Genomic DNA, 16,436 nt, shown 5'->3' with positions numbered 1-16,436 from the left:
ACACAGAGCGCTCCTCTCCTCTCCACACAGAGCGCTCCTCTCCACACAGAGCGCTCCTCTCCTCACAGAGCGCTCCTCTCCTCTCCACACAGAGCGCTCCTCTCCTCTCCACACAGAGCGCTCCTCTCCTCTCCACACAGAGCGCTCCTCTCCTCTCCACACAGAGCGCTCCTCTCCTCCTCTCCTACACAGAGCGCTCCTCTCCTCTCCACACAGAGCGCTCCTCTCCTCTCCCACAGAGCGCTCCTCTCCTCTCCACACAGAGCGCTCCTCTCCTCTCCCACAGAGCGCTCCTCTCCTCTCCACAGAGCGCTCCTCCTCTCCACGCTCCTCTCCTCACAGAGGCTCCTCTCCTCTCTCACACAGAGCGCTCCTCTCCCACAGAGCGCTCCTCTCCTCACAGAGCGTCTCCTCTCCTCTCCACACAGAGTCTCTCCTCTCCACAGAGTGCACCTCTCCTCTCTCCACAGAGCGCTCCTCTCCTCTCCTCACAGAGGCTCCTCTCCTCTCACACAGAGCGCTCCTCTCCTCTCCTCACAGAGCGCTCCTCTCCACACAGAGCGCTCCTCTCCTCTCCACACAGAGCGCTCCTCTCCACACAGAGTGCTCCTCTCCTCTCCTCACAGAGCGCTCCTCTCCTCTCCACACAGAGCGCTCCTCTCCTCCCCACACAGAGCGCTGCTCTCCTCTCCACACAGAGTGCTCCTCTCCACACCATACATTCCATTCAGCCACTCCATTACCCCGGCCCACATCCTCCAGGCAAGAAGAGCCCTTACAGCTCCCTCTCCAGCTCTTGTATTTATCCGCTGACCTCATGGAACATCGCATTATTTAAACCAGAAATGTAGAAAAAAATCTTTGAAATGCATGAAAGCATTATTTTAAATCAATTTCAGTGGTGCTTGAGCAGGACATTAAAAGTGTGTGCATGTGTGCGTGTGTGTGTGCGTGTGCATGTGTGCATGTGTGCGTGTGTGCGTGTGAGTGCATGTGTGCGTGTGTGCGTGTGTGCGTGTGTGTGTGCGTGCAGGCTTGCAGGTGTGTATAAGTGCTTGCATGTCTGTAGCCCATTCATCCACCATTAAATACGTCCAATGGTACAATATGACAGTAAGTAAGACAAGGGCCCAGTCAGCTGCTCTGTGCAGCTGGAGATAAGGTTACCCCACTGGGCTAAAGACCAGGGTGCTGAATCCACTACACTATTACTGAGCACTTTGGCTAGTACAGTGCCAGGTATGCCAATTACAGTGTCCACAAAGATCTACTAGCCAACAAAAGAAGACAAAATACAAAACACTGATGGTGATTTATACAAACAGGTCATGTGACAGAACTGTTAATACCACTACAAAACCTCAAGAGCTTTCAGTGCACAGTGGTTACTTACTATTGATAAATTCTAATTACAGTCAAGCATTAGAGGACTTCACAGCTTTTTCAATATTACCCACGCTATATTGGCAGCATGTTGTCTGTATTACAGAACAAATCCAATAGAAACTACATATTTTTTTTCCATATATGAAAATTATTTCAAGCTAAAATGAAGGAAGACACATTTTCCCACCAATCTCCTGTTCAGTTTCACTTCCTTTTTTTAACTTGTAGTTTCGTACTCATCAAATTTTGGTTACCGCAGGTGTGTCCAATGTTATCTGAGAATAGATGGTGTACATGCAGGCTTGTTCCAGGCCAGTGCTGAAACACTCAATTAATTTAGTGAAATAATCATGCAATATGCACCTTGATAAGTTGACTTTTATCTGCTGCTTAAAATATAATAAACATTTAGTTTTCCCAGAAGGAATTTACAATTCACTACACAACTGAAAAAATACTGGAAGGAAGACAAACGAGAGAAAAGGAAGAGGGACAGCATGTTTCGCATGAATAACTGCACCTGTTTACAGTCTTAACAAGGGAGGTAAGGCACACTGAGGCTCAGCTCAACAGACTGAGGCAGAGCCTGAATGTATGCGAGGTAATCAATCAACAAGAGCTTGAATAAAGTAAGCATGATAAATATTAAAAAGAATCAATAGCAGTCGTGACTAAGGAAAGAGGGCAAATAGCTGGGGCTGCAGGAACACACAGCCCCGGATGGGAGGCGCTAGCTGCCACAGCGAATCGGCACCTCATCCCTCTCCTGGCAGAGAGGCTGATGGGTAATTTCCTGCCTGCTGGAGACCGGGTTCCCCCTGCACCCCCCTGGGACCCCGAACGAGTACACAGGGGACAGTGATATACTGCTGGCAGAACTCACCGTCTAATCACCTGACCCCCCCCCCCCAAAAAAAAAAAAACTCGAGGGGTGACAAATTGAGTGAGCAGCACCCAGCTGTGGAACAGCCAGGGTACCTGTGAAACCCAGGCCTTGAATAAGCGCATATGAAAATATTACCAAAACAGAATACACCGAACTCTCAGTGTGAGCTGCATGCCCTGCCTGGTTTGAGAGTCCCAGCAGCTGACCCCCCTTAAACGGTCTGAAATCACACAACATGGACCCTGCGGGAGGGACCACTGCCCTACTGCTGACTGATCCACTCAACTAAGGATATACCTCAAATCACCTGAAAATTACCAGTTACAGTAAACTCCTGCTTAGCTCCCACATAAGCAAGCTATCATCCAATGTCTCATCAACAGTGACAGTCTGGAAAAGTGCCAGCCTTTAGGCGACTGCATGCATATAATGGTATTTTCCTTCTTGCAAGCTAAGACTAAGTATGTTTATTTTACTGAAATTATTTTACTGAAATTCACATTTTGAAAGTGCATCAGCTGCCATCTTTACGGTCGTTTTGCTGGCTTATCTTGCCTCTCATGCGTCCACCTCAGTCCCACTGAGATCAGTTATGTGAGAATTTACTGCACTTGTTTTGTGATGTTCTCAGATACTCACTTATAATGGTGTCTTGCTTGCAGTGAGCAGGTTCAGTAAATTGAATTGGATGAGTGGAGTGTTCTGAATAAAACAACCGTGTCCATCTACTGCCACTCAATACAGCCAGCGCTCGGGGGTGGCTGTGGTACACAACCAAAATTACGTCTGCGCTAAACCCATTAGCAATTACAGACAATGAGCTGAGCGGACATGCCTACTGCTCTCAATGGAGTCTTTGGGGTGATGTCTTAGCAGTGCTTACACAGTTTGCTATTTGTTAAGCTCCATGTAGCTACAGACCCTCACCCTCAAAGCGCTAAGAGGAAAGAATCCATTAGAGTCATTAAGATCATCAGTCTTCAGCCTTTAACAATTACAGATCGCACTGGATACAGTATAATTCTGCAGGACACTTTATGTGTTTGTAAATGTCCTCATAATTAATTGCCGTCGCTCGACGTCTGAAAGGCTGTTGCTCCTAATTTATTAAATGCTGCTCCCCTTCTGTGTGAGCACTCTTCCCAGCAAGCTGGGAACTGAGGAGGGCCTTTACACATCAGAAATTTCATCAGTTCACAGTGGAAACCAATTAACTGCCAGATAGCTTTACTGTCATTATTCAATTATTGTAAAAAAAATAATAAAAAAATACAAATAAATAAATAAAATAATAATAACAAAGGATCTTTTCATATTTACAGTACCTATAATAATAATAATTATTATTATTATTACTATTATTATTATTGTGTATTATAATTACAATAATAATAATAAGTATTATTATTATTAGCAGTAGTAGTAGTAGGAGAATAACAAAAATATAACTAAATTATTCATATTAAGAATAATTCTAATAAAATGATAAATCCCACTATTTATTGCGATGTATATTATGCATCATGTATCCATTGATTATTATTATTATTATAATTATTATTATTAACATCACCATCATCATAATCATTATTATCTCGGTCTAAGATCATCAGTACAGTAGGCTAGTAGTTACATGTGGTAGGTAAATGATTATATATATTACTGTTTAAAAAAATTAAACATGTATTTTATTATCAGTGAAATGATCTTAAATCGCCGCCAGTGTATCATCCAATGATAATATTTTGCATTGCGCCATCAAAGAAACAGCTGGTTACATGACGGTACAGTTAGACGTAATCCTGTCAATACAAGGTCCAAACCCGCGTGCAGCTGTTCAGCAAGCGCGAGCAGAGACAGCGGCGCGCACATCGTATCGCACGGCGGTAACAGTTGAGGGCCATTCATTGAGAAACTGATAAAACAAACAAAACACGCAAACAAGCGCCTAACATAAGAAAGGCTATAGCTTCATCAGAACAGCACGCAAAACACAACACCGGTGACCTGGAGCGTGGTTCGCTTCAGGGCAAACCTAGAAGCGCAAAAACTTTTTCCACGTGAGCAAGAAATCTTTGTCCATTGCAACAGCACAATCGTAGGTTTAGCAGCAAGCTCGCTAAATAACTGCTACCCACAAAACAGGTATACTGGGAACATGTTTAAAATGTAAAGACAATAGACAAAATGTAGCCTACAACCGTTTCCTTGATTTACAAAATTTTAAGTAGTCTACTGAGGTCACATCAATGTGTCACGCCCATTTAGCTATCGACAGAGTCAACTAGCTCGCTTACAACCGAATGTCATTTCATAATTTATATTGTAGCGACACGAGTTCGATTCCTGCCTCCTGCCGAGTCCTTTACAGTTATATCGTTGGCCATTTGTGTTGTTGAGTGCGCTCATAATGTTAGCAATAACCAGCTCAGCTGTAAACAAGCTATGGGGTAGATAACGTTGTATTAACGTTACGTTCAGAAAATTACAAATAGCCATTGAGCATCGATACAAAAGACAAAAACTCATTATTAGGCAATACTCTTACCGCAACGCGAGTCTGTGAAGCTCCAAGTGTAGTCAATCAATGGGAGGTTTCCGTTCACTTATTCCTCCAAGGCTTTGGCTATCTAAGTCCGAAGTTGTCCACTTCGGGTATATTTTTGAGACGACAGACAAAAAATGTTTTACCGAAATGGGCAATCACTTCATTCTTGAAAAGTGCGGTTCCGCGGATAACATCACTTATCCCTCATCGCCGGCTCGAAGCATATTCTCAGATTAAGACACAATACACATCCCTAACGTTATAATTATACTTTCTTGCTAACCTCAGCGAGCAAGCGATTTCCTTTTGTTCGATCTGGGCAAGGCAATCGGTGTTTATTATTCCAAAAATGAGTGTTAGTTTGTGGCTCCGGAGTGAAATAGGATTTTGTCACCCCGTGTTAAAAAACTCCACGTTCAGCGCGTTCATCCTTTGTTCATATTTCTCCATTAACATTAACAAAATAACCATGCTTGCCAAGAAAGTCTATATCTCGTCTCTTCGGCAGCATGCCTTCCGCTGTACAGCTCCACATTTTTAAAAAAGAATCTGTTCAGATTTTCTGTTCTTCCTTCCTGTCCAATTGTCTTCGACACAAAGTACTCCAAATTTTATAGAATTTCTGCCGTACGCTTGCCTCCGTCATAGGATGCTCAGTGTTAGCACGCGGCCACAGCCGACTGACATTACGCTGTTTGGCTACGGGAATATGTCCTTTCCCGGGGAGGTGAAGGGAAGGGATATCGACCATGCGTACTACTCAGTGTGTGGGGTCACATTTGTAATTATTGTATTGTGGCAACACAAAATTTAAGATTACATCACCACGGGCAGGCTGCGTAATCCACATATATCATACTTCTGTGTCACACCACAATGTTAGTTTCTGTACATTTAATGTCTAATAGCTACGTTTTATTCCTTTGTGCAATTGCGAAACGTGTCTACTAATTCCTTTACATATCCTATTGTGATGAACAGTACAATCGCGAACGACAATACTATTTATACATTACAGTTAATAATTCTACATTCTTGAACATTTACAGGAAAAACTGCCTTGCTACAGATCATTATATTCGGTTAAAAACATTTAATACATTGACTTTACAGGTGTGAAGTTAAGTCAAAATTATAAGCATGACAGATAAAAGCGTCTGCCAAATAAATGTAATGTAATGTAAATAATTAACAGTCTCTGGGGGGGGATGTAGATAACTGTATTTGGTGTATGCGAAGGAAAGCCAGAGTGCGCGTGGTTTCCATCTGAAATTAAAGACCTTCCCTGAAACTGTATGATGTAAGCTTGCGCGGGGCCACAGCACGTCATGAGCAAGGACACAGACATTCCCGTGTATTAACGCAGCTGCAAGGGCTCTGAAATATGGAGCACTAAAAATGCCAAAATTTAAAATAAATGAATGACTCAATAAATAAATAAATGAATATATATGCAAGAAAAATGTACACAGAAATCAATAAGTTAATAGACATAATCGGTGTCAAAGTGGTTATTTCTGCATTTATTTATTTCCGTATTTATTTCTTGACTCCTCTATTTCTATAAATATGTATTGCCATATTTATTTATTTATTTATTTATTTCTTCACCCATATGATGAGGGGGCTCAGCTTTTACATTCGGGCATAGGAATCAAGCCCAGAGGGGGAGAGCCGGAGGTTGGTGCGGGCAGGCACGGAGAGAGAGTGCGCAGTTCCTGCATTAGACATCTGATCAACCAGAAAGATGGTCCAAGGCCCAAACTTGAGCTGCGCACCATACAACAGCAGCCTAAATCCACTTAAGACACACTGGTACATCTAGGCAAAGTTTACTCGATAGGAGGCTTGCTGCTCTAAGATCTCAGACTGTCCTCATCACCAGCCACAAAAAGAGTTGCAATGTCATGGACAGACAAACCAGCTAATAAATAACTCTCCACAGGTTCCAATTGAGTGTTTAACCTGAAATACGTTGCTCAATCTCCTAAAAATAAGTGCTACATTTTATACCATTTTTATATCTCTCCTACTAATGTAAACACAGTAAAAACATGAGTAAAAAGCAACCGGTGTTTAAGCAAGGCATGTACAGTTTATCTACTCACTCTGGTATTGATCAACCAATGGGAATAACGTGACACTATGACATCATTTGAGTGACAGCTCCCTCATTATCATATGGACAAAGAAATACAGAACTAAATAAATACGGAAATAGGTATAAACATAAATGAATGAATCAAGAAATAAATATGGAAGTAAATGTATACATTTGCTCTGCGATTGAACACACTTCATTTTCCACAAATGGGTTCGCTTCAGTGACCAGGCGTCCATCAGCAATTAGGACTCCGCTGATTCTACTTGTCAATAATTTAATTAATAAAAAGAAATGAGAAATGCCCCTTTCCTTTGTGGATTCTGAAAATGCAGCAGAAGTTACAGTTCATATAGAATTGAAACAAGATAACTACATTCTGCGGTTATGTAGTATGCTCAGGCTTACAATCAGATGTAGTCTGGAGACAGGGTGTGAGAAGCCTGTAGTCATAGCGCTTTGTAGGTGGCAATCCTTTCCTTACTGTCACCTGTCAATCAGCTGTGACCCGACTTTACATGGGCTGGCTCTTGATAGGCGGGTATGGTTGTCTACACCTCATGACTGCATGGGCTCTCCATCCCTGTCCTAGTAGATATGCGGCCATATTCTACTCCTGGCGGGGCCCCCCCCAATACATACCACTGCCACTTTACTCACTGTCTGCTATATTGCAAATTCCCTAATTGCTGTTTCCACCCTCTCCCCCACGCTGCCAGCAGGGCTCTTGCCCCAACCCTCGAGAGTGCTTCGAGAGTCGTCTGGTCTCCCCCACCTCTGCGGTCCAGCCCCTCCTTCGTCATTGCCTCCACCCTGCCCACATCTGCCGCCACCTGCTGTTCCCCATCACCGCCACCCGGCCCCACCCATCATCTGAGCCACATCACATATCATATCTTGTGCATAAACTGGCTGACATGCAGGCACCCTGAGCCGACCAGAGGAGGATGGGTTTCCCCCTTGAGCCTGGTTCCTTCCAAGGTTTCTCCCCATCTGCCACAGGGAGTTTTTCCTTGCTACTGTTGCCTTAGGCTTGCTCCTGTGGGGGTTTAGGCTAGGGTTGTCTGTAAAACGTATTGTGACAACTGTTGTAAAATACGCTATACAAATAAAATTTGATTTTTGATTTGATTTGATTATGTGTATAAACATAGACATGCAAATCTACATATTCAGCAGTCAATCTAATAATTACATCATGTCTTACCTTGTCCCCCCAAACTGTATATTAATATTAAGGCTTCACTTGGACTGTTTATTTTACCAGCTGGTTTAATGCCTCAGACTGTAACCTGCCCAACCCATTTTATCATTTGATAGATCCCTCATTACATTTCTGTTACTGGTCAGTGTGTCTTATCTATTACACTGTGCCAGCCAGCTGAGGATGGGCTCCCCCTCTACAGGAGGGTTGCCCCCCAAATGTCTTCCCATTGGGGAGTTTTTCCCCACCGTTTGAGTGTCTGTCTTCCCACAGGGGTTTTTAAAATTTGGTTGTTGTTTAGAGGTTCAGGCTTGTTGTTTGGGGGTTCAGGGCCGTTGTTTGGAGGTTCAGGGCCGTTGTTTGGGGGTTCAAGCTTGTTGTTTGGGGGTTCAAGCTTGTTGTTTTGGGGTTCAAGCCAGTTGTTTGGGGGTTCAAGCCTGTTGTTTGGGGATTCAGGGCCGTTGTTTGGAGGTTCAGGCTTGTTGTTTGGGGGTTCAAGCCTGTTGTTTGGGGGTTCAAGCTTGTTGTTTGGGGGTTCAAGCTTGTTGTTTGGGGGTTCAAGCCTGTTGTTTGGGGTTCAAGCTTGTTGTTTGGAGGTTCAGGCCTGTTATTTGGAGGTTCAGGCCTGTTGTTTGGGGGTTCAGGGCCATTGTTTGGGGGTTCAGGGCCGTTGTCCGGGGGTTCAGGCCTGTTGTTTGGGGGTTCAGGTCTGGTTGTTTCCAAATTTTCCTTTTTCTGTTTTCTTTAATGTATACATGTGTATGATAACCCGAACTCACATGATGCTTACCTTCCGTAATGTTATGGCAAAACGTAGAGTAACACCTCTTTGCTTTTGCTTTAGTAACATAATTTGCTTTATGATTCACATCTCTGTGTCACCTTAAAGCAACCTATCCCCAATATAAATTCGGAGATAAAGAACCTTGGAGTTCTGAGAAACATATTAAGACATCCCAAGTGTTATACTATCCTCTATGATATATATATATATAGATTTAGGTCTTTCCAATCATTTTAAGGCAGAAAAAGTCATCCACCTGCCAAACCTCTGTGCACCAAAATCTGCTGGTTGTTCACCCTTAGTGACCAAGAAGACCAAAATGATCCACTCTCGTAATCTGCCACTGACTTCACACCCAGCGCAGGATGCTAGCTGACCATTTCCATTAGTGCGACTGCACCGCTGTGCAAAACACGTGATGTGCGACAGAAGCGCAGACCATTTCTGTGTTACTGAATCCGTGTGTGGAGCCCCCAATTTACTGTCATCACACAAGGCCAACAAGAAATAAATTCGGCATGTCATGGGCAGAGAGGGAGAAGATCAGTTTAAACAAAAGTGTCTTCAGTCGAGGTCGATCGACTGCAGTTCAGCCATTCATCTTTTCCCTGAGAATCAGACAGACCTGCAGACCAGACAAGCGAGAAGAAAGAAAAGAGAGAGAAAGATGAGGAAAGCTGTAGGGATGGTGGGAATGAAACACTGAAGAGAGAGAGAAAGAGGCTATGAAGGACAGTGTCTGGTGCTCGGGCTTGGGAAGCAGCAGGCCGTGGCTATATTTAGCATTAGCCCACAAATTGTGAGCAGTGCTTCAGGGCTCAATTCAGATTGGCTCGTCCTGCTGCCTCATCCGTAACTGCTAGTGAGGGCTACATGCAGGCCATAAGCTACCCGTAAGTGAGCTACATGCGGGCCATAAGTGGGCTACATGCGGCCATAAGCATGCTACATGCAGGCCATAAGCATGCTACATGCAGGCCATATGCGGGCCATAAGCGTGCTACATGTGGGCCATAAGCAGGCCATAAGCGTGCTACATGTGGGCCATAAGCGGGCTACATGTGGGCCATAAGCGGGCTACATGCGGGCCATAAGCGTGCTACATGCGGCCATAAGCATGCTACATACAGGCCATAAGCGTGCTACATGTGGGCCATAAGCAGGCCATAAGCGTGCTACATGTGGGCCATAAGCGGGCTACATGTGGGCCATAAGCGGGCTACATGCGGGCCATAAGCGTGCTACATGCGGGCCATAAGCATGCTACATGCAGGCCATATGCGAGCCATAAGCGTGCTACATGTGGGCCATAAGCAGGCCATAAGCGTGCTACATGCAGGCCATAAGCAGGCCCTAAGCGTGCTACATGCAGGCCATATGCGAGCCATAAGTGGGCTACATGTGGGCCATAAGCGTGCTACATGTGGGCCATAAGCGTGCTACATGTGGGCCATAAGCGTGCTACATGTGGGCCATAAGCGGGCTACATGTGGGCCATAAGCGGGCTACATGCGGGCCATAAGCGTGCTACATGCAGGCCATAAGCGGGCCATAAACATGCTACATGCAGGCCATAAGCGGAGCATAAGCATGCTACATGCAGGCCATAAGCGGGGCATAAGCATGCTACATGCAGGCCATAAGCGAGCTACATGCGGGCCATAAGCGGGCCACATGCAGGCCATAAGCATGCTACATGCGGGCCATAAGCGGGCCATAAGCGTGCTACATGTGGGCCATAAGCGGGCCATAAGCGTGCTACATGCAGGCCATAAGCATGCTACATGCGGGCCATAAGCGGGCCATAAGCGTGCTACATGCGGGCCATAAGCGTGCTACATGTGGGCCATAAGCGTGCTACATGTGGGCCATAAGCATGCTACATGTGGGCCATAAGCGTGCTACATGCAGGCCATAAGCGTGCTACATGCGGGCCATAAGCGGGCCATAAGCATGCTACATGCGGGCCATAAGCGTGCTACATGCAGGCCATAAGCGAGCTACATGCGGGCCATAAGCGGGACATAAGCATGCTACATGCGGGCCATAAGCGTGCTACATGCGGGCCATAAGCGTGCTACATGCGGGCCATAAGTGTGCTACATGTGGGCCATAAGCGTGCTACATACAGGCCATAAGTGTGCTACATGCGGGCCATAAGCGTGCTACATGCGGGCCATAAGTGTGCTACATGCAGGCCATAAGTGTGCTACATGCAGGGGGCCATAAGTGTGCTACATGCGGGCCATAAGTGTGCTACATGCAGGCCATAAGCATGCTACATGCAGGCCATAAGCGTGCTACATGCGGGCCATAAGCGTGCTACATGCAGGCCATAAGCAGGCCATAAGCGGGCTACATGCAGGCCATAAGCATGCTACATGCGGGCCATAAGCGGGCCATAAGCGTGCTACATGCAGGCCATAAGCATGCTACATGTGGACGGAGTGTGGCGCAGTGGGTAAGGAACTGCGCTTGTAACCGAAAGGTCGTAGGTTCGAATCCCGGGTAAGGACACTGCCGTTGTACCCTTGAGCAAGGTACTTAACCTGCATTGCTTCAGTATATATCCAGCTGTATAAATGGATACAATGTAAAGTGCTAAGTAAAAGTTGTGTAAGTCGCTCTGGATAAGAGCGTCTGCTAAATGCCTGTAATGTAATGTAATGTGGGTCATAAGCGTGCTACATGATCGCAACACAGCATGTCTCCATACACCTGGAGTCACACCCCAGGCTCACATGTCTGACTTATAAGCAGCAGGTCAGACCCACAAACCCGCCCACTTCTCAAAGATTTCCCAACCAATCGCATCAACTCAATGAGGGTTATTCATCCAAAAAAAAACTGAGAATCTGACCAATGTCTGAGCTGAAACACCCATGAGAAAAAACACTGCAGATCATTTTATAAACTGATGCTGAATTGAATGTTCATTTGCAAAGTGCTGTTACTATGACCACTATAGATAGTGTATGGTGTGAATCTGATTCTTAAATAATAATCATTAAGTTCTTCTGGATCCACCGATGATAATACCATTAGATTACTTTTATTATTTATTTTTAATTGTCATTAATTAGTACACTTTTAATTCTATTCCATATTGTTTGTCTCTCATTTTCTGTTTAGGTATTTTACCTTCTTTTATTATTATTCAACTTTATTACACAGCTAGAACACTCTATTTGTTTTACACTAATGTTTGTTTTACACTAATTTGTGATGTATCCTATGCACAAAAGGAGCTGTACAAGTAGTAATTATTATTATAATTATAATTATTGTTATTACTATTATTATCATCATCATTGTTAATCAAAGTGCACCAGTGAAATATTTTGCATTTTGAGCGCAGCCTTGGAATGCATTCAATCACTCACCACTGCTCAAGCACAACCAATCCCATCATCCTTTAACATACAAGCACAACCAATCCCATCATCCTTCAACACAGAAGCACAACCAATCACATCATACTTTAATATACGAGTGGAGCCAATCCAATCAGGCTTCAACACACAAGCGGAGCCAATCCAATCATGCTTCAACTCATGAGCACAACCAATCCCGTCATCCTTGAACACACAAACACATCCAATCCCATCATCCTTTAACACACGAGCACAACCAATCCCATCATCTTTTAACACACGAGCACAACGAATCCCATCATCCTTTAACACACGAGCACAACCAAGCCCATCATCCTTTAACACACGAGCACAACCAATCCCATCATCCTTTAACACACAAGCACAACCAATCCCATCATCCTTTAACACACGAGCACAACCAATCTCATCATCCTTTAACACACGAGCACAACCAATCCCATCATGCTTCAACACACGAGCACAACCAATCACATCATCCTTTAACACACGAGCACAACCAATCCCATAATCCTTTAACACACGAGCACAACCAATCACATCATCCTTTAACACACGAGCACAACCAATCACATCATTCTTTAACACACGAGCACAACCAATCCCATCATCCTTTAACACACGAGCACAACCAATCCCATCATCCTTTAACACACGAGCACAACCAATCCCATAATCCTTTAACACACGAGCACAACCAATCCCATCATCCTTTAACACACGAGCAGAGCTCATTTCCCACAGGAACACTTAAAGCAGCACATTTATTCAGTCAGTCCATCAATCAGGCACATGAAAGGGGAAGCATGTCTGCCAGCGATGAGGGCGGGGCATCATCCAGATCATCCCCTCAGGAGGCAGGGAATACTGCTGATACTCCAGATGAACTCAGGGGCTCATTTGGAGTGAAGGGTCTGCCTTCCTCGGGTGTCCTTGGTGCACCTTCAGAACGCTCTCATTTGAGACTTAACAAACGAGAACTCCGCCCTCCCACCAGGACCTCTGCAGCACACCAGGCAACAATGGCCCCCCACCCCCCCACCACATACACAGATGTGTCCAATCAAATAAATCATGCCCACAAACAGGTTTGTTCTCTTCTAAGCACAGCAGCAAAGTGGACTTGACAAACCCTCTAGATCATGGATTTTTACACTGGGCCTGAGCTGGTGCTGCCTACCAAATGCGACCTCATCACCCGGATGGGCATGCTACTCAGCACCGTTCTGATGTCACATTACTTCATCCGGGCTCCCGGGTGATAATCAGGGAAATCAGGGAATAAGCACCAAGCAATCAAAACACAGAGGGCTGGATCGAAAAAAGACACACCCCTCCCTATGGGATGCTCAGTTCACTGAAATATCTAAGCCACTGTCCTCACTGACCACAGCATCTGATTACACCTATATACTGTACTTATCCATTTGTTTTGGTTCAAACCCCAAGAACCAACTGCCCAGGTATCTCGGTTTTGGGCATTAAAACTCTAAGATGGCCAAATCCCAAAAGCATTACTCATTTTGGTCTTCACTTCCCATTATACCAAAATTTAGAATTAGGTTAGAATTATGGGTTCTATTTTTGTCACAGAACTAAAATAGGCAGGATGCAAAACAATGACTCCGGGGGTCCTTCATGTCTCTGTTCAGGGATGTGTCATCCTGGGAGGGTCATGTGACCCACAAGCCTCACCCACTCCCGCACCAACCTGCCTGTCATGGCGTGACATCACTGGCTGAAGGGGGCAGCAGTGTAGTATCATGGGTAAGGAACTGGTCTTGTAACCTAAAGGTTGCAGGTTCCTAGGTAGGACACTGCTGTTGTACCTTTGAGCAAGGGGCCTAACCTGCACTGCTTCAGTATATATCCAGCTACATAAATGGATGCAGTGTAAATGCTATGTTAAAGTTGTGTAAGTTGCTCTGGAAAAGAGTGTCTGCTAAATGCCAGTAATGTAAATGTAATGAAGCCCATGCTCTGGCCTACGATGGGGTGTCAAGGGGAACCCTGATGATGGAGAACTCACCCAATGATGACATCATCGAAGGTAAACTCCTCGAGTTCTGCCCCCCCTGTCCTGAATACACTGCTTGCTATTATATTCAATGCATAGATTTTTAGCAGAGGTGAGCATATTTTTCACAAACACATACGTTCATGCTAGGAAACAGTAACTAGACAGAAGTTTAGTCTGCAGTATATGAAAATTATTAAAGTTCTAAATGCTAATTAGCTAGCAAGCTAGTTAATGGAATGAACAAAAGTTCAAAGCAAGAACAAAAATACAAATTCTGAAAACATATATTACATCCATAACATGCCCTAAGAAGAAAACAGAAGCCATAAAATATCCTAACCACAAGGATGGGAGTGGGAGTGTGAGGTGGTGGGGATGGGAGGGGAACCAAAATGGAGTCTGAAGAGGTGGGTCTTCAGTCTGCGTAGGAACATGACCAGTGATTCTGCTGTCCTGATCACTGCAGGAGGTTCATTCCACTACTGTGTGCCCAGTAAAGCCAGGCACTGAGCATATTATGGCTGTTAATCCACCTGCATTACAATAACCAGGAGTACGCTAATGGATACAACTCTAAGCCCCCTCAACAATAACCACAACCAGAAAGAAGACCCAGCTGAGCACAAAGTGCTGTACGTTATGTCTGTTAATCCAGTGTTTAAGGCTGATCGATTCCACTCACGGTCTGTAAGGCTGATCGATTCCACTCACGGTCTGTAAGGCTGATCGATTCCACTCACGGTCTGTAAGGCTGATCGATTCCACTCACGGTCTGTAAGGCTGATCGATTCCACTCACGGTCTGTAAGGCTGATCGATTCCACTCACGGTCTGTAAGGCTGATCGATTCTACTCACGGTCTTTAAGGCTGATCGATTCCACTCATGATCTTTAAGGCTGATCGATTCCACTCACGGCCTTTAAGGCTGATCGATTCCACTCATGATCTTTAAGGCTGATCGATTCCACTCACGGTCTTTAAGGCTGATCGATTCCACTCACGGTCTGTAAGGCTGATAGATTCCACTCACGGTCTGTAAGGCTGATCGATTCCACTCACGATCTTTAAGGCTGATCGATTCCACTCACGGTCTGTAAGGCTGATAGATTCCACTCACGGTCTGTAAGGCTGATAGATTCCACTCACGGTCTGTAAGGCTGATCGATTCCACTCACGGTCTTTAAGGCTGATCGATTCCACTCACGGTCTTTAAGGCTGATCGATTCCACTCACGGTCTTTAAGGCTGATCGATTCTACTCACGGTCTGTAAGGCTGATAGATTCCACTCACGGTCTGTAAGGCTGATCGATTCCACTCACGGTCTGTAAGGCTGATCGATTCCACTCACGGTCTGTAAGGCTGATCGATTCCACTCACGGTCTGTAAGGCTGATCGATTCTACTCACGGTCTGTAAGGCTGATCGATTCTACTCACGGTCTGTAAGGCTGATCGATTCCACTCACGGTCTGTAAGGCTGATCGATTCCACTCACGGTCTGTAAGGCTGATAGATTCCACTCACGGTCTGTAAGGCTGATAGATTCCACTCACGGTCTGTAAGGCTGATAGATTCCACTCACGGTCTGTAAGGCTGATCGATTCCACTCACGGTCTGTAAGGCTGATCGATTCCACTCACGGTCTGTAAGGCTGACTTTAGCGGGGGTCCAGGTATTGTTTTAAAGGAGCGTGGGACAGTGGGACAGCCTCCCTCCTTTCAGAAGGTGCCAGGGCAGGGATCTCCCCCTTGCCCACATGGGGGCGGGGGTAAATAACATGAGTCGGCTGCTCTACTGACTGAGCTACACACATCCCCAGATGTCTGGATGTTTTCCAGTATACCAAATAACACGCAAATAAAGGCACACTTTTTAGCACACACTAACGAAAATGAGTATTTCCTGATTAGTAAAGAAATATGAAGATATCACAACCCTAAGTGCTAGCATCAAAATATAACCCACTCTGGTCACCTGTTCCTTTCTAAAGCACAAATTCCTAAGATCCCAAAGAACAATGTAGAACGTTCTGCTCAGATGGGGGCAGTACACAAAGCACACATTAGCGAGAACCAGTGGTCAACTAACTGCTGACAAGGCTGGTGCGAATGAT

General features: G+C 45.0%; 1 protein-coding gene across 1 annotated transcript in view; it reads right to left on the bottom strand.

Moving 5' to 3' along the window:
* gjc1 (gap junction protein gamma 1) overlaps positions 1 to 5,512 on the bottom strand; it is a 45,896-nt gene extending 40,384 nt beyond the window's left edge. Inside the window, exon 1 of the mRNA XM_064315878.1 lies at positions 4,821 to 5,512. The gene's annotated coding sequence lies outside the window, so the exon portion shown is untranslated. The remainder of the gene's footprint in view (positions 1 to 4,820) is intronic.
* Positions 5,513 to 16,436: the final 10,924 nt, after the last annotated feature.

This window comes from Anguilla rostrata, chromosome 17, assembly GCF_018555375.3.
Source record: "Anguilla rostrata isolate EN2019 chromosome 17, ASM1855537v3, whole genome shotgun sequence".
Taxonomy (NCBI): Eukaryota; Metazoa; Chordata; class Actinopteri; order Anguilliformes; family Anguillidae; genus Anguilla; species Anguilla rostrata.
The sequence above is the reverse complement of the archived record's forward strand: the minus strand, read 5'-3'. Positions and strand labels throughout refer to the sequence as shown.